The sequence below is a fragment of the Talpa europaea genome (genome assembly GCF_964194135.1).
Source record: "Talpa europaea genome assembly, contig: HAP1_SCAFFOLD_42, whole genome shotgun sequence".
NCBI classification, from domain to species: Eukaryota; Metazoa; Chordata; class Mammalia; order Eulipotyphla; family Talpidae; genus Talpa; species Talpa europaea.
In genome coordinates, this window is record NW_028168046.1 from 246791 (window position 1) to 269282 (window position 22492).

General features: G+C 51.6%; 1 protein-coding gene and 1 pseudogene across 2 annotated transcripts in view; one reads left to right on the top strand and one right to left on the bottom strand.

The window, feature by feature from the left end:
* LOC311187911 (patr class I histocompatibility antigen, A-126 alpha chain-like) overlaps positions 1-22492 on the top strand; it is a gene marked incomplete at both ends in the record, with an annotated part of 254100 nt that overhangs the window by 20628 nt on the left and 210980 nt on the right. The gene's annotated exons all lie outside the window — the stretch shown is intronic.
* Positions 10252-22492, bottom strand: part of LOC311187912 (patr class I histocompatibility antigen, alpha chain E-like) — an 89510-nt pseudogene continuing 77269 nt past the window's right edge. Inside the window, exons 5-10 of the transcript in view lie at positions 16209-16487; positions 15734-16009; positions 14872-15147; positions 14630-14749; positions 14322-14354; positions 10252-10331 (exon numbers count right to left, since the gene is read on the bottom strand). The product of the transcript in view is annotated as a patr class I histocompatibility antigen, alpha chain E-like (transcript). The remainder of the gene's footprint in view (positions 10332-14321; positions 14355-14629; positions 14750-14871; positions 15148-15733; positions 16010-16208; positions 16488-22492) is intronic.

The window sequence follows — 22492 nt, forward strand, 5'->3', positions numbered from 1 at the left end:
ATGGAGCTAATGGAAATAAGCCCAAAAGAAAGACAAAAACATCACTTAGATATGGATATAGAGAAATTAAACAAAGGGCTAGTTTAAGCCAAACTTAAAAGCTATCCCTTGAGTCTCTTAGGTGGTGCCTGACTACTGGCTGGGGCTGCAGACCAGCCCAGACTTCCTGGCCTGGCAGCGCTGGATGGCAGACAGACCCTCTCTAGTTTACATCAAACTCATTTGATGACAAAGCCTGACTCCTGCTGACTGAGTGCCCCATTGTCTTGTTTCACCTACACCACCACTGGGTCCCCAGCCTCTGCTGTTTACTGGGTCTGAGATGGATCTTGTACTTGATGCTGCATGTAATTTTTTGTTTCTTTGTTTTTAGATTCATTTTTAATTTATTTATGCATACGAGAACTGAGGTACAGACCACAGGTGCAGAGCGTGAGAGGATTCACCAGACACAGAGTAGGGAGCAGAATAGGCCGATCCACTGAAATCCACTGCTGAGGGGAGTAGTGGTTGAGACAGGAGAGGTCTGCTGCCCCATGTGGGTTGCTCCCTGGTCAGGAATCAAACTCAAGTCTAAGAAGTGATAGCACTCAGACTTAAACCTTATGCCCCCATGGAGGCACTGTTTCGTTTTTTTTTTTTTTTTTACATCTTTTGATATTATTTAAAATAATAGAAGCACTCCTACTGCTCTACTTTCATAATAAACACGCTCCAGCCCTTGGCTCAGGTCAGGTTTACAGGTGTCTTTGTCACCTTTACTCAGTGTCCATCTCTCATGACAGTGCAAGCTCCATGTCTCCAGGGTCCTCTCTCTGCTGCCATTGTGTCTGCAGGGGAGGCAGCTTGGGGAGGGAGGAGCCAGCCAGGGAGAGGGATGCTGGCAAGTGAAGAGGAGGCAAAGGCAGAGAACACTTGGGAGATACTCCCTGGTTCCCTGAGAAAAGCATTTCTCAAAGTGTGGTTGTGGAATCCTTGAAGTCACCCAGAGCCTGTCACAGGAGCCACGAGGTCAAAACTATTTTCTAAACGTCACTAAGACACCATTGGCTTTTTCACTATTTTGACATCTGCTGAGGTAAAACTTACTAAAAATGGAGCTTAAATTACTAACTGCAGTTATTCTTCACAACTACTTACCTCAGAAACACAACTCCAAGGCAGTGTCATTTCAAAGTGTCTTGGTTGAAGCATTAAAAATTATCTTCATTATTCTGTCATCCTCAAATCCACATTTTACAGCACCTGAAGCGAGGACACGCAAGTGCACACACAACACTCCTGCTGTGTCCCCAAGTACCATGTGCCAAGGAAAATATTTGCATGAGATGAATTAGGCTGTTTTTCTTTTTTTGTAGTCAATACCATCTTCACATGAAGGAATGAATGATAAAATCTGTGGCTATTTGATCTGGTTAATTAGCAGACATTGTCCTGAAAATGAGTGTGTGCTCCTTTGAGAAAATCAACTGACAATTGCTAACTGAGAGTAACTTCATCTTGACCGATTATAAGTGCTCAGAAAAAACCAGAATCATGGAAAATTGTGTCCTGTCACTAACTTGACAACTTCCAGTACTACTTTTACTTTTTGGATATGTGGTGAAAAATAAAATAAAATTTTTAAAATAATTTGATTCCAGTGTAATGAACATTGAAGAGCATTATAATTTGTGGAACAATATATTACTTTAAAAAAATCACACATTAAAACTAACTGCAGTTAGTTTTATGCAAGAGAGAAGTATGGAAATGTAACTGAATAAGAAATATTTAATGATATTGTTTCAGGTTTCACTTTGCAAATAACCTGGGAGAAAATACCACCTGTATAGATTTAATTTAGTATCAAAGTGGAATATTCACAATAATGTGAAAACACTACTCCAACATATTTGTGTGAGGCTGTAGACATTTTTTCATAGACTTCAACCAGAACCACAGCTAAATGCAGAAGGAAACATGAAAATCCTACTGTCTTCTAATTATACAGACAAGAAAAAACAATGAGACAGACAAGAAAGACAACTGTAAACATAAAACACGTGAAAGATCCACTCTTCCCATTGCCCTGATTAAAAGAAGTTATTTAACAGGCATTGGTTATTGATTATCTATTAACAGGCATTGGATTATTACTATTATTCTAAATGAAACAGCTACCTGATCAAACTCAGCTTTATTCCCAGTGTGGTCAATATGGGGAGCGATACCTCCTAAACAAGATTATACTTGGCGTCCTCCCTAATTTGTAAGACTGGACACGGATCCGGAATGGAAAATGACTGAGAATCCCAGACCCAGCGCTTGGGTCACGGAGACAGGGTGAGGAAGCTTTGGGTGAGGAGAGGAGGGGCCAGAGCAAAGCCCCAGATCCCCTAGTCTGGTTCTCATAGTTCCAGGCCCCAGGGCTGTGTCTAGGGCAGGAAGGTTACTGTTGGGGATACCCCACTGCCCCCTTAGCCTCCCTTCTGTCTCCACCACCTGTGCTGGGCCCTGGACACTTGTGACTCCTCCCCAGTTCTCAGTCCCAGTGCCTGGAGGTTCCCAGAGAACCAGTCAGCATCACTGCCTGCCCAGGTAAGTCTCCACCCACCAGGCTGGAGTCAGAAGCTCCCCAGACCCCAGCAGTGCTGGTCATGGTGTTACAGGGCAGGGAGAGGGGCAGCCCAAACCCCGCAAACCTGCCTATTCTAAACGGGTTCTGCCATCCGCCGCATCAACACAAAACACATGAGACTAATGGGAAGGATCTTTAATAAAACTAGGAAACAATACAGGTAAGGCAAAGAGTCTAGTTTCTAAATGAAGCACCCAAAGTTACCTGTCCCCTCGTGGGTAAAAGTCCATCCATATGGGATCGCCCAGAGCAAGGCCCCAAAGCCTGCTACAAGTCTAAAGCATCTTCCAGTGGGGACCCACAGAAAAGGGTCACAAACAACCAGACAAACCCAGAAGGAAAAGAGCAAAATCAACATCAAGATAAAAGCTGCCATTGTCAACTCCCCACAGGTCTCACCCACATCTGTGTCACCCAGTCCACGACCAAAAGACAAGCGCAGTTTCTTTATGTGTCTCTAGGCTCCATGTGCCTCCTCCAGGTCTCCTGGCTCCATCCTGCTTCCTTCCTCAGTCTCTTCTGCAGCTTCTTCTCTTCCTGCTCAGCTCCACCCTCCCTTGGGTGGGGCAGGGAACCTCCCCCTTTCCTGGGGACCACCTTGTTACAATGGGGCCCCCAACCCTCCTCCTGCTGCTTCTCTCCAGGGCTCTGGCCCAGACAGACACCTGGGCTGGTGAGAGCAGGGTGGAGGGAAAAGGCTTCTGCAGAGGAAGCTGCTGCCTTAGGCCCCTCTGTCACCCCCGTGGCGCCCCTCAGTCCTGGCCCCTTTCTGTCCCCCCACCCTGCCTCCTCCTTTAGTCCCCCTGAGTCTTGCCCCATCTGGACCCGCTGCCCATGTTCAGTCTCTGGAGCTCCCTCCCTCCTGGACACTTTCTCCCCTGCCCCATCTCCCTGGGACTCAGGACCCGCCCCGGGAGGAGGGTCTGCCCGGCTTTCACCCCTCCCCGCCCCCAGGCCCCCCTCTCTGAGGGTGTTAGAAATGGTGATGTCTCGCCCGGCCTCGGGGAGCCCCGGTACTTCGCGGGGGCTACGTGGACGACACGCAGTTCGGGGGTTCGACAGCGACTCCCCGGGCCAGAGCGCGGAGCCGCGGGCCCCTGGGCGGGCGGGCGGGGCGGGAGGGTCGGGCGAGGAGGCGCGGCTCCGCAGACACTCGGCGCGGAGGCTCCAAGCGCTCCTGGAGGCCCCGCGCGGCCGCCGCAGCCAGAGCCGGGCCGGGGAGCAGCGCGGGCCGGGGCGGGTCACTCCTCCCGCCCCACCCCCCGCCCCGAGTCTCGGGGCCCCGTGACCCCCGAGGCCGTGGCCCCTGCCAGGCCCCTTGACCAGGGAAGAGCCCGCGGGACTTTCCCCCTTTAGGTTTTATTTAAGTTCAGGATTATTCAGGGCGGGAGATCGGGCGCGGGCGGGAGACCACGGGGTGACTACAGGGCGGGCTCAGGGTCTCCCACGATCCAGAGGACTCTGGGCTGCGCCGCGGGGCCCGACGGCGCCTCCCCCGCGGGCACGACCAGCTCCCCACGACGGCGCCGGGGACGCGCCCTGGGTGGGGACCTGCGCGCCTGGACCCGGGGGGCCCGCGGCTCAGCTCCCCGGCGCGAGGGGGCGGGGGAAGGTCGGGCAGAGCAGGACGGGAGCAGCCTGGGGGCGGGTGCGTGCAGGGGCCCCCAGACTCCTGGGGATGGGGAAGGAGGCGCCGCAGCTCAGAGGTGAGAGGGCTGCGGGGCTTTGATCTCCCTGAGGCGCGCACCCCGCAGGGAAATGGAATCATGGTGAGGAAGCGCCCCCTTCTGGCCAGAGAGGGAGCTGTCGGCCACGTTTTCCAGCTCTGGGATGGAGACTGGCCCGGAGGCTCCTACTTTTTCTGAAGGACAGTTCAGGAATCCAGTTCCTCCTGAGAAAGAGGGGAGACCACCCCTGAAATCACCCTTCGCAGGATCCTTTTGACCGGCAGCCATCTTAGGAGCAATGAGTTTCTCTCTCGAGATCTTGTTTTTTGGTGAGAGAGCATTTTTGGAGATCTCCCTCCTGCCTGTCTGTGTCATCACCCTCCACCCAAGTCAGCAACAAAATGCTCAGGGACCTGCATCCCACCCTGGGCTCCCACCTGCTCTCCCGGACTCCCAGACCAGGCTGGTTTCTGGGATTTGTGCTTCCTCCCTCCAAGCATGTTGTCCTGTGCAGTCTGAGGATGGTCATGAGGCTGCTTCAGTGTCCATGAGGAAACAAAAAGCATGAAATTTACGATTCTTCCCACTCAGGCTCCCAAAGGGGACAGGTGACCCACCACCCCATCTCTGAGCATGAGGTCACCCTGAGGTGCTGGTCCCTAGGCTTCTACCCAGCGGACATAAACCTGACCTGGCAGTGAGATGGGGAGGACCTGGCCCAGTATACAGAGCTGGTGGAGACCAGGCCTGGGGCCAGGTTGAGTGGGGGCAGGAGCGGAACCTTCCAGAAGTGGGCGGCTGTGGTGGTGCCTTCTGGAAGGAGCAGAGATACACATGTCATGTGCAGCATGAGGGGCTGCTGCACCCCCGACTCTTGAGATGGGGTGAGAGGGGGGACATGGGCACAGAGCCTGTTCTCAAGGGAACCAGGAGCCCTTCTGGAGACTTTCAAAGGGTCAGACTGAGGCCTGGAGTTCAGTGTCTCCCCTTCCCTTCTCTTCTCTTCCCTTCCCTTCCCTTCCCGTGCCCCCTGAGTCCTCCATCCCCACTGCAGGCATCATTGCTGGCCTGGTTCTCCTTGGAGCTGTGCTCACTGGAGCTGCAGTGGCTGCAGCTGTTACGTGGACGAAGAAGCGCTCAGGTAGGGAAGGGAGTGGGGGATCTTATCCACTGGGGGCTTTCAAGTCCCACGGAGAACTTGCCCTGCCTGGTTAATGGAAATACCATCCATACACCTGTTGCCCAATCTGGAGCTGATTGCTAACACTTAGTCTTTGTAAAGCACATGTGAAAGTGAATCAACTTGTTCTCATTGCTAGTTCTTGTTATAGGGACCTGATTCCCAGAAAATATTAGAGGGCAAGTTTCTTGCATGGGACTGACTCCAGGAGGCAGTAAGCCCAGTCTCCCTTGATCTCCTTTTGTCATATTTCCCAGTCCTGACCTGGGTCTTCATTCACAGTTCTGGAAATGTCCCTGTGGTCCAGATTAGGGGATTCCTTTAAGACTTCAAGACCTGACCCCTCCATGGTCTCACATGATATTTTATTCCCACAGGTTGGAAAGAAGGAAGCTACTCCCAGACTGGAGGTAAATGGATCAGGTTTATGATTACTCAGACCCTTGGGATAGTGTAGATGGAGCCCACAGGATAAGCTGACCCGTCAGTTCCTCCTTCATTCTCATCTCCTATGGACCCTGACCTGGTTCTGTTTTGTTATACCTCAGGCATGACAGTGCCCAGGGCCCTGTAGCATAGGTGAGACCCTGGAGGCCTGCAGTGGGAGGGGCTGGAGCAAAGAGGATGGGGCCAGGTTATGGGGAAGCTGTGAGGGGAACTTTCTGAGGATTTGGTGGACTATTGAGAATGTCAACACTTTTGTGCGTCACCTGAATGTGTTCCTGACAATTTTTCCTTTACAGTGTGACATAGCTACCTTGCATGGACTAAGAGATGCAGATTTCTTCTGATCCCCATTTTGTGACTTTAGTATCCCCTAGTTAATCCACAATGAGATACAACCTCATACCTGTGAGAATGGCCCATAACAAAAAGACCAGAAACAGGATGTGGAGAAAAGGGGGAAAGTTCTACGCTGTTGGTGGGAATGCACACTGGTCCAGCTCCGATGGAAAAGGAAATAGTGCTTTCTCAAATATTAAAAAATGGGGCCTCCCTGTTGACCTAGGGGTTAAGTCTCAGTGCTATCACTGCTGTGGCCTGAGTTTAATCCCTGGCCAGGGAGATAACCGACATGCCGCAGACCTCTCCTGTCTCGCCCACTGCTCCCCTCAGCAGTGTATTTCAGTAGATCCACCTGTTCTGCTCCCCACTCTCTCTGGTGAAGCATCTCACCCCTGCACCCCTGACCTGCACCCCAGTTCTTCTATGTAAAGAAAAAATTAAATTTAAAAGGTTTAAAAAAAAGATTAAAAAATGGATCTGCCATGTGATCCAGCAATTCTACTCCTTAGCATCTACTTCCAGAATATAAAAAGACTAATTTAGAGGGAGACATGCACTCCCATGTTGATTGCAGCACTATTTTCAGTAGCCAAGTTTGTGGAAACAACTCAAATTCCCCAAAACAGATAATATATCAAGGAGATATGGTCTGTCTACACTGTGGAATACTACTCAGTGTTCAAAGAAGATAAACTCAGGGCCTCCATGGTGGCACAATGTGTTAAGGACCGCACTATGAAGCAATCCACAGCCTCTGCAGCACAAATTTGATCTCTGGCCGGCAATGGAGCAACCCACATGGCACAGCAGACCTCTCCTGTCTTGCCCGCTGCTCCCCTCAGCAGTGTATTTTCTTCAGGCCAAACATGGAGCTGGAAGGGATTATGCTAAGGAAACTAAGTCTGAGGGAGAAAAACAAAAACTACTTGTATCACTTCTATGTGGAATATAGAGAAACCACACAAAAGCTCAGACAAAGTCAAACTAAAAAACTAACCCTTGAAATCTGACTAGAACTGCAGCTACCAGAGGGGAAGTGGAAAGAGCAAGAACAAAGTGTGGAGGAGCACAGTGGTGGATTATGGGGGATTGGGTGGTGGGTGTGGTGTCTTAAAAACACCTGAAGGGGCTCATCTAACACTTCCAACAATGATGTAAACCAACATTACTTTATATATATATATATATAAAGTATATGTATATATGTATATAAATCAGATCTTCTGGGTTCTCTGGCTGCAAAGGGCATCTGCATGTGCCTGTGCTCATATCAGCATAACGTGAGGAGGTGGGGAGACTGGCCCAGTCCTGCCCGCCAGGCCCCTCCCCACACTGACCTGTGTCTCTCCCTGATGACTTTCCTGCTCCAGCAGAGGCGGGGCTGACTCCACCTCTGCCTGGACTTTGTGTTTTCCTGAGAATAATGTCTACTTCCCTGTTGAGAATAACCATCCACATATGAAATTATTTTTTTACCTTATCATGTGGGGTTGATGGGTTAATTAGAAAGATTTGAGAGAAAATAAAGAGTCCTGAGGACCAGACACAGCTGCATATTTGCTGTGCTGAGTCTGTGCAGGTGGGGGCAGGAGAGGCTGTGAGGAGCTGAGGGGGACGGGGCCTGTGTCCAGTTGGTGCTCAGTGTGCCGTGGCTTCGATGTGGTCACTCCTCAGGGGTCATCTCTCTGCTCTTTTCTCCTTGTCCTTCAGGAGCACCTGTCCCAGCAGGGCCTGTGATCACAGGGACTCTGACATCACCCGGGCCTGTCCTGTCTCCTGTAATGTGGGTGGAGGTTGCATGAGGCTTAGTCAGCCTAGGCTTGGGTCAAAGTTCGTTCCCTAGTCCTCATACTCTGTGTTTATGATTTTACTTCCTGGGTTTTATTGCTTTATGCCTGTTATTTTTCATGTTTACAGACCAGGGCTTATGTCCTCTGGGCATCCCTGTCTCTGACAGCAGCAGGAGTATCTGTCATTGTCCCCATATGGCACAGGGCGGCCCCTGCTCACAGGAGTATCTGGTGTTAGAAATTAATGTCCAGACTCAAATAGTTTTGGGACTGTTTTTTTTTTTTCTAAGATTTAATTATTTATGAATACAATTACTGGGGTATAAGCCAGTGGTGTGTGTGTGTGGGGGGGGGGAGAGGATTCACCAGAAAGAGTGGGGAGCAGAACAGGAGGATCTACTGAAATACACACTGAGGGGAGAGTGGGCAAGACAGGAGAGCTCTGCTGCGCCATGTGGTTTGCTCCCTGGCCGGCTGGGGATTGAACTTGTGCTGCAGTGACAGGCAATAGCTTGATAGCTCTGTCTTTGACCCCTGTGCCACCAGGGAGGCTCCGTTTTGGAACACTTTTTGAAAAGATTTCCATCTTTTTCCCCACCATTTAAAAGGACCCAATTTGGGTATTAGTAGAGAGGAGGATCAGATAATTCCTCTTCTTAGATGAGTCCCTGTTGGGTTTCTGTCTTCTCTGCAGCTGCCCCCTCTCCCCACCCTCAGGTCTGATATCCCAGATGTAAGCTATGTTCACTGCTGGTTAACAGTAAGACCCATAAACCTAGGATCTTCTTTTCTTTTTTTTATATATATTTTTTAAAGATTTATTTATTTATGTGTACAAGAACTGGGGTGTAGGCCAAAGGCGGGGGGTCGGTGAAAGGATTCTCCAGAGATAGAGTGGGGAACAGAACAGGCAGACTGACTGACATACACTGCTGAGGGGAGCAGCGGGCGAGGCAGGAGATGTCTGGGGCGCCATGTGGGTCACTTCATAATGGGGATCGAACTTGCGCTGCAGTGGCTGTCGATAGCTTGATAGTGCTGTGTCTTTAACCCCTGTGCCACCAGGGAGGCCCAGGATCTTCTTTTCTAAAGGGAGAAATATTCTTGTGTGCTGTGGTGTGCAGGTTTGGTGTGGGAGAAAAAGATGGGGGTGGGGGGGAAGGAGCAGCATTTGTGATAAAATAGAGGGGACACTGACGTCTCTAAGAGTGGAGGTGTGTGTAGAATGTGGTCTGAGGCTACCTTAGTAAAGACACTGTCTCTGCAATGGGGAGGTGCTTTACCCTGATCATTCATAAATTAATTGTTGCATCAGATGTGTGACAGGCTGTTTTTGCATCTAGGAAACCTCAATGAACTAAATACAGCCCAACTTGCTGGTCTGTGGAGCATGTGTCCTGGTGGGAAGGGGAGACTGGAGACTGTGACAGTAAATAAGGGGCATGTCTGGTTAGAGGTGGGTAAGGATGTGGGGAGGTGGCCCAGAGTCAGGGTGCAGGGGCAAGGAGGATGGCACAGTCAGTGTGGGAGGTCTGTGTTCCCCACGTGTCCCCAGATCTGCCAGTAGGAGCCCCGGTAGGCACTCCAGGTCCTAATCATCTCCCATTTCCAGCCACAGCCCAGATCCTGATGGTGCAGGACGTCCTCACAGAAGCAGCCTGGGTGCTGAGAGGGTCTATGGGCACCCGAACTCCCAAGTGAAAACGGGCGTGTGCGCATGTTGTGCAGGGAAAGGGGCTGTAGCGACAGGAAGGCACAGAGCAGGATCTCTAAGACCCTGTGCAGATGGGTAAAGGAGAGTCCTGGAGCCCTTGGTAACTTTCTCAGGCTTTTATTGGGATCTGCCAGGTACACCGCAGGCAGGTATGGTGGGGGCAGGGAGCTGGCAGGCCTCCCAGCCCCTGGTGAATCTTCACTTTTCCTGGACTTTCTGGCATTCTATCGTGGCCTCGTTCTCTCTCTTCTGCTTCTCTTTCTTTCTTCTGCTCTTGTGCTTCTACTCTTCTCATTTCCTTTCTATTCTTTTCTCCTTTGCTGTTCTGCTGGTGTCCCCGTGACACCACCCTTATAAGCCAGTCTCAGCCCAGGTGTACCTACGTGTGCCCACCCCCCACTCCAGGGGCCGCCATCAGGCATGCAATTCAGGACCGCAGGGTCCATCATCAATCCTAGTGGTTGGAGGGCAGAAAAGCCTGATAATCACTTTCCCTACAGGGGCCTTTCCTGCTCGTAGATCCAAGAATAGGTGAACATCTTGAGCGAGGGACAAGGCCTAAGGCAGGCCCAGGCTGGGCGAAGGAAGCCACCAGGTGAGTCACTTAGAACCAGCCCTGTCTGAGAGAGACCCCACAGCTGTCCCTGGAGCTTAGCCCTTGGACTCACAGCAGAGGAGCAGATACTGCTCTTGGTGCTCTTCTAGCTATTCATCAAGTCCTTTCCACCAAAAAGGGTCCTGGGAAGCCCCTGCACACATGCTCGGGGGCTCTGCACACATGCACACATGCTTGGGGGCTCACTCCCCACATTCATCCCCAGGAGGGAAGATATGACAAAGGAGGCAGCAGAGGCCCCTGAGGAGACACTCGGGGACTCTCCTTGGCCGCACTGTGAGGGCAGGGCATGCATGGACACCACCGCCTTCCTCTGACACGTTCCCTCCAGTTCCTTAAGATACAGCAGAAAATGATACAAATCTAAATTCTAGAAAATAATTCCCAAAAATGTAGCTGCATTGCTGTTATCAAATTGTAAACAATACCAATTATCACACCAAAGAAGCAGATGTGACTTCTCATCCCACAGGGTCTTCTGTGAGCCAGAATCTAATAATTAGGTAATGTGCAAAAAAATTCCCATTGGAAATGACACGTATGTTTGAGGGCCACACTGAGATCCCCCAAAGACTGCAATATCTAAAGAAATGGAAAAAAGAGAAGTTTTGCAGGAAGAAAGCTGGGAAACTGCCTTAGCCTGGTGTTGAAGGTTAACACCATCAGTGATGAGTCAGGTGGACATGATGTGCCCTTTTTGTGTTGAGTGGAGAATGACGCTGCATCCCTGTGGTCTACGTCCCCAAACCAACAGTCTCACTAAGAAAGAAAGAAAAAAAAAAACTAAATTAAGGGACAATATTCCTGAGCAGGACTCTGTGATGGAGGCTAAGAGTAGCAAATTCAGGATGGAGGAGTCACATGACCAGAAACTGGAGGAGGGGACAGAAGTGCTTAACATCATCATTAAACCCACTATAGAAATGAAAAAACACTTTGGGCCAACTGCTATCGCAAGTATCGGACACTATAGGAAATATAAGGAGGCGCAGACCAGAGCTGGGATGTGGGGATGGAGCCATTGCAGAGAATCACTGCTCCTGACAAATCAGCCTAGTCACACCATAGAAGTGATTAAAGAGAGATAACAATTAATTGCACAAAGGAATGAAGCCCTCCCAACTAGAACACTAAACCAGTGCACTGTGGGAAGACTCAGCTCTGCTCCCAAGGCAGCCACCTGGGACCTGCAGGCTTCTGCTAACACACCCGCCCTCTCCAGGTGCAGCTCTTCCTGCCTGTTTGTGTCTGCATGAGCATCTTCTTTCTGTGTGTGTGTGTGTGTGTGTGTGTGTGTGTGTGTGCGCGCGCACGCACACACACACGCAAGCCACTTAAAGGGGGACTCTGGAGAAACTCTTCTCAGAGGTGACCCAAGAACCCCCATCTGTGACCCCCAACACCTCTCCAGAGTATCACTCCTCACCAATGTCAATGTTATAAAAACAAGGAAAGCCTGAGAAACTGCCTTCTAGGCAAACTGGATGGGATTATGGAGCATAAAATGCACATTAGCTTTTGCTAATGAAAGCATGGCGTTTTGTAATTATGTCCACATTGCTGCATTAGTTGTAAAAATAAAAATTTTACTCATGTAGGATGTTAACACTGAAAATGGGATAAACAAGACCTGTGTGGGATAAACAAAACCTGTACTACCTATGCAAGTTTTCTGTAAGTCTAACAGTATTCTTTAAATGTTATTTTTTAAATACCCTCAATATTTAATAGGTTGGAGAAGGAAAAGTTTTTCTACTTTCCAGTTTTCCCAGATATCGTTATCCTGGGACTGGAGTAGGGATTTCGGGGGGAAGGGGGGAATTGGAAACCTCACAGTCAGGGCAGGCTCCGGAGTCTCCTCTCCTCTGAGCCCTGCTGCTCTGACTCCTCACAGAGCATCTCACCCCAGGACGCCGCCCTCCAGGACCCCCAACTCTGCCCACCTCAGCCCCGCCCCGTCCTGGCGGCTCCACCAGAATCCGGAGCAGCGCGGCAGCGCCCCCGTGTGGCCACAGGGCTGAGCACAGGAGCCCAGAGCCGCCCTTTCTCCTGCTCAGCCAGGCCCTCCCCAGGCTCCCTGGGCCCCCAGCGGCAGGACAGGGATCTGCACACAAGGGGGCGCCTAAGTCCAGTGTCAGGTCAGAAGTCCTCAAATTTTCTTCCTAGTGAGTCCTATGGACTAAGGATAGAACCAGGTTTCCAGGTTTTAACAGCTGATTCCCAGATTGTGGGCAGATCCTCCAAATATTCCTTGAGTCTTGGAATGGAGCCTTTGACTCCAGAGTCTCTGTAATTTGTTTCTGCTTCCAAGGGTGAAAGCACCTCCTCCTGGGAATCAAACTTCAATTTCCCCAGGAGCCCAGGACCTCACCCAGGTAAAGGACAAGTTTTCTAGAAAAGACAAGGCCCATGAGCTAACCATCTAGCCATGTCTTGCAGCAGGGGGCAGCAGAAATGATCCATCTGGGGAAGAGCTGGAGGTGGTATGTGGGTGGATTATTGGTGGGAGCACCACACCTAAGGGTAACAAAAACTATAGAAAGATGACCCACTATGTAAGAAAATAAATAAATATATATATTTTAAAGTTCACCACCTTGAATGAGGGGCGGACAGAGGAGAGTTCCCAGGGCATGACTTGGAAGATGGGGAGGCTCCTGGAAATGGAGCAGAGGATGAAAATGGGGACTAGGGGAGGGGGCCCAAAAGAAGTGGTGGGGGTGTTATAGAGCAACCCCGATATTAAACGGGTTCCTGGCTGTGGGTCCTCACCCGCGCGCTTTAAAGGGACTTATGAATACTCTACTACAGACATGCAAAAGGGTTAATAAAAGGTTTATTTACAAGAGAAAAAGAAATAAGGAATATATACAACTCAGGGAGAAAATAGGGAAATAAAGTCTTTAATGCGTCCTACACGATCCGACGACCTGGAAATCCAAAGTCACTCCCAGAGTTGGCCAGACGCTGTGAGCTGGCGGAGAGCCAAAATGGAGAGCCCCCCAAAGCCCACGTGTCTGCCTTTTGTATCCACCTGGCTGCTTAACCCCACCCTCAGGTCCCAGCCACCTTCCCTTTGGTGGTGATGGAATTTGGAGTTCCCAGTGTCTTTGGCTTTGACCTGGGGTGGGGGTGGAGTCCACAAAGCCTATATGGAATTTGCTTTGGGACATCCTTTTCCCCCTAACAGGGGCACTAGAGAGGATGGGGCCAGGACGGGCAGCGTCAGGGACACTGCCGGGAGAAGGTATGTGTGGGTGACACGGGCTCTGGCTGGGGGCTGGGAGCGTCTCTGTTTTCTCCTGGTAGAACTGTAGAGGGGTTGACTCTATAACTGACCAGTAAATTACTTGTTTTGGGCCTTTTCCTGTCCATTCAGGGCTGGTGTTACTCAAACACACATACTCAGGCTGATGAAGGAGAGAGATGAAGAGAAGACAGATGTTTGAAGGAGGCCCCCATTTCCTGAGCCAGAACATCATCCTCAACTCCACCAATGCTAGGCGCCAAGAGGAGGGCAGAGCAAGGCCTGTGCTGCCCTGGAGGACCAGCCCTGGGGGACTGATTCTGGGGCTCCAGGGCCCCACTCCCTGTAGGCATGTCAGAGTCAGGCCTGCTCACACCTCCAGGCTGCTGACAGCCCCTGTGTGCCATGACCCTGCAGACACTGCTCTGGAGATAGTGTGAAAAAAATAAAAGCAAACAGCAAAATTAAATGGAATCTAAAAACAACAGTAATAATTGTATTCAATCAGATTTATTTTGAAGGACACTTTAGGGGCTGAGAGACACATCAGAGCCCTGGGTACTGTCATTGCCTGGGGGAGAACAAAACAGAACCTGGTCAGAGAGGAGATCACAGGAGGGACTGATGGGGGTGACTCTCCCATAAAATCCACCTATACTGTCCCCAGGGGCTCAGGGATCCAACTCCTGATCCACACTTACCTGGAGCCTGAGTGTAGCTTCCTCCTTTTCCACCTGTGGGAAGAGACATCATGTGAGACCAGGGAGGAGTCAGGTCAAAAGCCTAAAGGAATCTTCTAATCCTGCACCGCAAGGAAGTTTCCAGAACTGTGAGTAAAAAGCCAGGACAGGACTGGGAAAAATGAAGAAAGGAGGTGAGGGTGTCTGGACCAAATGCCCTCTGGACAACACACGTGTGTGGATGGTACTTCCCATTAACCAGGCAGGGCAAGTTCTCCCTGGGACATGGAAGCCCCCAGTGGACAAGATCCCCCCAGTCCCTTTCCTACCTGAGCGCTTCTTCCTCCACATCACAGCTGCAGCCACTGCAGCTCCAGTGAGCACAGCTCCAAGGAGAACCAGGCCAGCAATGATGCCCGCGGTGGGGATGGAGAACTGAGGAGGGGGCACTGGAAGGGAAGGGAGAGTGAGACCCTGAGCCCCTGGTCCCCCATCCTGAGCCACTAGAGTTTTCCCAGAAGGGGTCCTGATTCCTCCAAGCAGACGCTCAGTGCCCATGTTCCCTCCTTACCCCATCTCAGGACTCGGGGCTCCAGCAGCCCCTCATGCTGCACATGGCATGTGTATCTCTGCTCCTCTCCAAAAGGCACCACCACAGCCGCCCACTTCTGGAAGGTTCCATCCCCTCCAGGCCTGGTCTCCACCAGTTCTGTGTCATGGGTCATGTCCTCCCCATCTCGCTGCCAGGTCAGGGTGATGTCCACAGGGTAGAAGCCCAGAGCCCAGCACCTCAGGGTGACCTCATGCTCAGAGGCGGGGTGGTGGGTCACGTGTGTCTTTGGGGGATCTGAGGTAGTAAATCAGAAAAGTCACATTTTGGGTTTCCTCCATGGACACTGAAGTATCCTCATGTGACCATCCTCGGAATGGACAGGACAACTGGTTTGGAAGGAAGAAACATAAAATGTAAAAAGCAGGGTAGTGGGGGGGATCTATGAGATTCCCTTATTCCTTAGAAAGTTCTAGAACCAGGATAAAAGCCCAGGCTAGGATGATGCAGGTCTCTAAGGAGTGGAACACAGACTTTATTTCCGACGAGGGGGGAGGGGAGGGGTGAATGACACAGAAAAGCAGGAATCACATAACTGAAAATGTTCTCAGACCAGAAACAAGACTGAGAGAGAAACTCGTGGTTCTCAAACAGGCCCCTGGTCAAAAGGACCCGGTGACGTGTGATGTCAGGGACTGTCTGTCTTTCTCAGGAGAGACGGGATCCCTTCACTGTCCTTCAGGAGAAGCCGGAGTCTCTGGGAGTCTCTCTAGTGCCGAACATGAACCCCAGGGGAGCCCCCCTCTCGGGACTAGAGAGAGGACTCATTTCCCGCAGTGACTCCAGGCAGGGGGGGACCGGGAGGCCTCCAGGCCCCTCTTACCCGTGCGCTGCAGAGTCTCCTTCCCGTGCTCCAGGCATGTGCGCAGCCACCTCAAGTACTTGTTCTCCAAATCGTTCCTGAATGTCTCTGCCTCACCCCGGGCCTCCCACCGGCGCCGGGTGATCTGAGCGGCCGTGTCCACCGCGGTCCAGGAGCGCAGATCCTCGTTCAGGGCCAGGTGATCGGCGCCATCGTAGGCGAACTGACTGTACCCGCGGAGGAGGCGCCCGTCGGGCCCCATGTCGCAGCCAGACATCCACTGGAAGGTGTGAGACCCTGTCCCCGCCCCGTCACCCTGCGGTCACCCCGCCCGCGCCCCCTCCCGCCGGGAATAAACTAAACAGAATGAAACGAGGTGACAGTCCCGCGGGCTGTTCCCGGGCAGGTTGCAGAGAAGCCTGGAGGGGGAGACCCTGAGCGACCCCCGTCCTTGGGGATGGGGGTGCTGACCCGGCCCGGACCCGCGCCAGCTCACCGGTCTCGCTCTGGTTGTAGAGGCCGCGCAGGGAGTCCAGGTGTGCTCCGTACCACAGTGTCATGTCCCTTAGGATCCGCGTCTCCTCGTCCCACTCCTCCTGCTCCTCCTGCCGCACCTGCTCCGCCCAGGGCGTCCGCGGCTCCAAGCTCCGGCCCGGAGAGTCGCTGTCGAAGCGGTCGAACTGCGTGTCGTCCACGTAGCCCACGGAGATGAAGCGGGGCTCCCCGAGGCCGGGCCGGGACATCGCGGTGTGGAAAAACCTCAGGGAGTGGGGGCCTGGGGGCGGGAGGGGAGACCCGGCCTGTTCTTCTCCCCTTCGGGGGCTCGAGTCCCAGGGGGCGCCCACGAGACAGAAAGTGGGTGAAAGACGAGTGAGAGTGAAAAGCGGCTGCGGGACGAAAATGGCCGGGACTCGGGGGGCCAAAGGAGGCTGGGGTCTCGGGGGGACGGAAAGGGGCCAGGACGGGGCGGGGCCGAGGTGGGGGGACAACTAGGGCGGCGGCGGGGTCGCGCCTTTCCCACCCCCGCTCACGCCCTCGCTCCCGCCTCTGGGAGCGCCCTGTCCCCTCCCGACCCGCACTCACCCGCCCGGGTCTCCCTCGGGGCCGCGGCCACCGCGAGCAGGAGCAGGAGGGCTGCGCCCCCATCCCCCAGGACGCGCCTCCACCCGGGCTGGGGAGACGGAGTCCCGGCGGGCGGGTGAGGACTTTGGAACGGGAGCCGCCCAGGTGCTGATTGGAAACCTCTGGAGACCTCCAGGCAATGGGGAGTGAGCCCTGGGGTGAGTCACCAGTATCCAGGCAGGAGGACCCGCCCAGGCTGTGAGCCCAGAAGTGGAACCGAGGGGAGAGGGCGAATCCCCAGCAGTCACCTTCCAGCCCTGCACCCTGCGCTGGGGACTGAGACCCAGACAGCCACACCCCGAGACCTGGGACTTTGCCGCCCCCTCCTCTCCTGCTCCAAGACCTTTGTCACACCGTGTCCCTGAGTCCAGGCCCAGGGACTGGGTCCGCAAGTCTCAGACATTTTTCTTTCAGAAACTCTGTTCAGTCTCATAAATTATTACGGATCCCATGTATAATTTTGTTATGTGGGTTACAGCTTTAAATATTTACTTTACTAGAATAAAACCTTTTTAAAAGATGTTATTGCTTCTTTACTTTAGAATATAAATAACCTGGGGCCTCCCTGGTGGCACAAGGGGTTAAGCATCAGCACTGTGAAGTGACCTGTAGCTGCAGCAGCACCAGTTCAATCCATGGCCAGGGAGCAACCCACATGGCCCAGCAGACCTCTCCTGCCTCACCTGCTGCTCCCCTCAGCAGTGTATTTCTGTAGATCTGCCTGTTCTGCTCCCCACTCTGCAAAAAAATTCCCATTGGAAATGACACGTATGTTTGAGGGCCACACTGAGATCCCCCAAAGACTGCAATATCTAAAGAAATGGAAAAAAGAGAAGTTTTGCAGGAAGAAAGCTGGGAAACTGCCTTAGCCTGGTGTTGAAGGTTAACACCATCAGTGATGAGTCAGGTGGACATGATGTGCCCTTTTTGTGTTGAGTGGAGAATGACGCTGCATCCCTGTGGTCTACTTCCCCAAACCAACAGTCTCACTAAAAAAAAAACTAAATTAAGGGACAATATTCCTGAGCAGGACTCTGTGATGGAGGCTAAGAGTAGCAAATTCAGGATGGAGGAGTCACATGACCAGAAACTGGAGGAGGGGACAGAAGTGCTTAACATCATCATTAAACCCACTATAGAAATGAAAAAACACTTTGGGCCAACTGCTATCGCAAGTATCGGACACTATAGGAAATATAAGGAGGCGCAGACCAGAGCTGGGATGTGGGGATGGAGCCATTGCAGAGAATCACTGCAAAAGAGACAGTAACAAAAACAAACAGAAACCCCACTGACTGGGAGAACATTTTTGCACACAACATTAATGATAAAGGACTGATCACAAATATCTATAAAGAGCTGATGAGACTCAACAAAAACAAAGAAAATAATCCAGTCAAAAAGTGGGCAGAAGAGCTAAAAAGAAACTTCTCTGAAGAGGAAATGCAAATGGCCAACAGACATATGAAAAAATGTTCAACATCACTTGTCATCAGGGAAATGCAAATCAAAACTACCATGAGATACCATCTTACACCAGTGAGAATGGCACATATTAAAAAAACTAGCAACAACAAATGTTGGGGAGGTTGTGGAGAAAAAGGAACTCTCCTGCACTGCTGGTGGGAGTGCAAACTGGTCCAACCACTATGGAGAGCTGTGTGGAGATTTCTTAACCTACTAAAGATAGAGTTTCCATATGAACCAGCAATTCCACTCCTAAGTATTTACCCAAAGGACACAGAAACATTAATTCAAAAGGGCACCTGCAGCCCTATATTTATAGCAGCACTGTTTACAATAGCTAAGCTATGGAAACAACCCAAATGCCCAAAATAGATGACTGGATCAAGAAGATGTGGAATATATACACAAAGGAATACTATTCAGCAATCAAAAAAGATAAACTCATGCAATTTGCAGCAACATAGATGGAGCTGGAAGGGATCATGCTCAGCGAAACAAGCCAGAAAGAAAAAGAAAAATACTGGATGGTCTCACTCATAGCAGGAATTTAGAAAACCTAAATAAGAGACCAGGAAAAAGACTAATTGCAATAAAGTAAAAATCAAAATCAACAAGCAACTATAGACCAGAGACACACTACAGTGAGAGGTGGGGGGAGGAGAAGAGGGATTAGGGTCAGAAAAAGGTGGTGGGAATTGTATGGGGAATATAACCAAAATGAAAAGGCATACATTATGCAAAAATGAAAAATGATGTAAGAAGTATATAAAATAAAGTAATTCATTAAAAAAAGAATACTTTGTTAACATGCATTGGGTTATTCATATTATTCTAAATGAAATAGTTACATGATTAAACACAGCTTTATTCCCAGTGTGTAAATATGGGGAGCAATACCTCCTAAATAAATGTATACTTGGCGTCCTCATGAGGACTGAAAGGAAAATGACTGAGAATCGCAGACCCAGCGCTTGGGTCACAGAGATGGGGTGAGGAAGCTCTGGGTGAGGAGAGGAGGGGCCAGAGCAAAGCCCCAGGTCCCCTAGTCTGGTTCTTACAGTTCCAGGCCCCAGAGCTGTGTCTAGGGCAGGAAGATTACTGTTGGGGATACCCCAGCGCCCCCCTTAGCCTGACTTCTGTCTCTAGCACCTGTGCTGGGCCCTGGACACTTATGAATGCTCATCCCCAGTTTCATTCCCCAGTGCCTGGATGGTTCCCAGGGAAGCCAATCAGCATGGCCCCCAGGTAAGTTTCCACCCACCAGCCTAGAGTCAGGAGCTCCCCCGACCCCAGCAGTGCTGGTCATGGGGCCCCCAACCTCCTCCTGCTGCTTCTCTCCAGGGCTGTGGCCCAGACAGACACCTGGGCTGGTGAGAGCAGGGAGGAGGGAAAAGGTTTCTCTGGTGGAGGCTGTTGCCTTAGGCCCCTCGGTCCCCCCACGGTTCCAATCCTAGTCCCTTTCTGTCCCCCCCCACCCTAGCGCCCTCTTCTGTCCCCCTGAGTCCCACTCCTTCTCCACCTGATGCCCCTTTTCAAGCTCTAGAGCCTCCTCCCTTCCTGAACACTTTCTCCCCTCATGCCCCATCTCCCTGGGACTCAGGACCAGTGCAGGGAGGAGGTTCAGCCCAACTTTCACCCCTTCCTGGCCCCAGGCTCCCACTCTTTAAGGCTTTTAGAAATCAAGACCTCCCAGCCCAGCCTCCAGGAGCCCCGGTACATTGCAGTGGGCTACATGGACCACGCACAGTTCAGGCAGTTTGACAGCGACTCTCCAGGTCACAGTGTGGAGATGCTGGAGCCCAGGGCGGAGCAGGTGGGGCAGGAGGACCTGGACAAGGAGACAGAACCAAAGACAATAGGCACAGAGGTTCAAAGCTGCCCTAATGGCTCCTGGAGGACCTGCATGGCTGCTACAACCAGAGCTAGGACAGTGAACAATGCTTGCCCAGGGCCAGGTCACAGCTCCCATTCCCTAGAGGCCTTTGCCCCTAGTGAGGGTCGCAGTGATTCCCAGAGGCGATGGCACCTGCCATAGTGGAGGAGGGAGTTTGGGTAAAGCACGAAATGAACAACCTGGAGGACAGGTACTTGGAGTGGATCCCAAGTCTCCTGGAGATGGGGAAGGAGGTGCTGCAGCTCAGAGGTAAGAGGGGCTGCAGGGCCTTTGATCTCCCTGAGACTCACACCCCACAGGGAAAACTGAATGGTCAGAAAAGCGCCCCCTTCTGGTCAGAGAGAGAACTGTCTCTCAAGTTTTCAAGCTCTGCATAGAGACTGGCCCAGAGGGTCCTATTGCTTCTGAAGGACAGTTAAGGAATCCAGTTTCTCCTGAGAAAGAGGGGAGACCATCCCTGAAATCACCCTTCACTGGATCCTTTTCACCGGCAGCCCTCTTAGGAACAATGACTTTCTCTCTCGAGATCTTGTTTTTTGGTCAGAGAGCATTTTTGGAGATCTCACTCCTGCCTGTCTGTGTCATCACCCTCCACCCAAGTCAGCAACAAAATGCTCAGAGACCTGCATCCCACCCTGGGCTCTCACCTGCTATCCCGGACTCCCAGACCAGGCTGGTTTCTGGGGTTTGTGCTCCTCCCTCCAAGCATGTTTTCCTGTCCATTCTGAGGATGGTCATGAGGCTGCTTCAGTGACCATTCAGGAAATAGAAACCTTAAAATGTCTGATTCTTCCCACTCAGGTCCACCACCCCATGTCTGAGCATGACATCACCCTGAGGTGCTGGGCCCTGGGCTTCTACCCTGTGAACATCACCCTGACCTGTCCCAGGACACGGAGCTGGTGGAGATCAGGCTTGGGGGGATGGAACTTTCTGGAAGTGGGTGGCTGTGGTGGTGCCTTCTGGAGAGGAGCAGAGATACATGTGTCATGTGCAGCATGAGGGGCTGCTGGAGCCCCTAATCTTGAGATGAGGCAAGTAGGGGCACTTGGGCACAGAGCCTCTTCTTAGGAGAATCAGGAGCCCTCTGAGAACTTCTAAGGGTCAGACTAAGGACTGGGGTCTCACCCTCCCTTCCCTTCCAGTGCCCCCTCCTCATCCCTCCATCCCCACTGCGGGCATCACTGCTGGCCTGGTTCTCCCTGGAGCTGTGCTCACTGGAGCTGCGGTGGCTGCAGCTGTGATGTGGAGGAAGAAGCACTCAGGTAGGGAAGGGAGTGGGGGATCTTGTCCACTGGGGGCTTCCATGCCCCAGGGAGAACTTGCCCTGCCTGGTTAATGGGAAGTACCATCCACACACGTGTGTTGCCCAGAGGGCATTTGGTTCAGTCCGCCCTCACCTCCTTTCTTCATTTTTCCCAGTCCTGACCTGGGTCTTTAGTCACAGTATTCCAGGATTAGAAGATTCCTTAAAGACTGCGTGGGCTGACTCCTCTCTTGTCTCACATGATGATTCTTCCCACAGGAGGACAAGGAGGAAGCTACACTCAGGTTGCAGGTAAGTGTGGATCAGGAATTTGATCCCTGAGGCCCTGGGGATAGTGTTGATGAAGCCATTCAGTTTCCATTCATGGTGGTGATTTTCATGTCTTCAAATCTTAAGGCCAGTTATTAGTGGCTCAGCTCACCATGCAGACGTTCACCTCTTCTTTGACTTCAACTGTGGACAATAATTTACATTGTGGGGTAGAATTGGAGGCGCATTCTTCCTTTGAAGGCAGAGACCAAAGTTATGTGAAGAAGGTGACAGAAGAAAAGCACAGCAGCAAGTTGGAAATGGTTGTAAAAATGAGAAATTAGGGCATCGCTGGTATTACAGGCAGTTGAGTGCAGTGCTGTGAAGCTGTCTGCAGCCTCTGCAGTGGCACAGCAGACCTCTCCTGTCTCACCCGCTGCTCCCCTCAGCAGTGTATTTCAGTCAGTCTGCCTGTCCTGTTCCCCACTCTGTCCCTGGTGAATCCTCTCACCTTCCTGCACATCTGGCCTGCACCCCGGTTCTTGTATAAATAAATCTGTAAAAAAAAAAAAAGAGAGAGAGAGAGAGAGAAATTATTCAACGCTGACTTTACAAAGACTGAACACATTAATTTTTTTGGTGTGTCATGGCGCGTTCTGTCCTTGTTTTCTTCAATGTATTTTATGGTTTCTGGTCTTAAGTCCCAGCCTGTTATCCATTTTGAGTTGAGTTTTGTGTGAGGTGGGAGACAGTGGTCTAGTTTCATTCTTTTGCACATGGC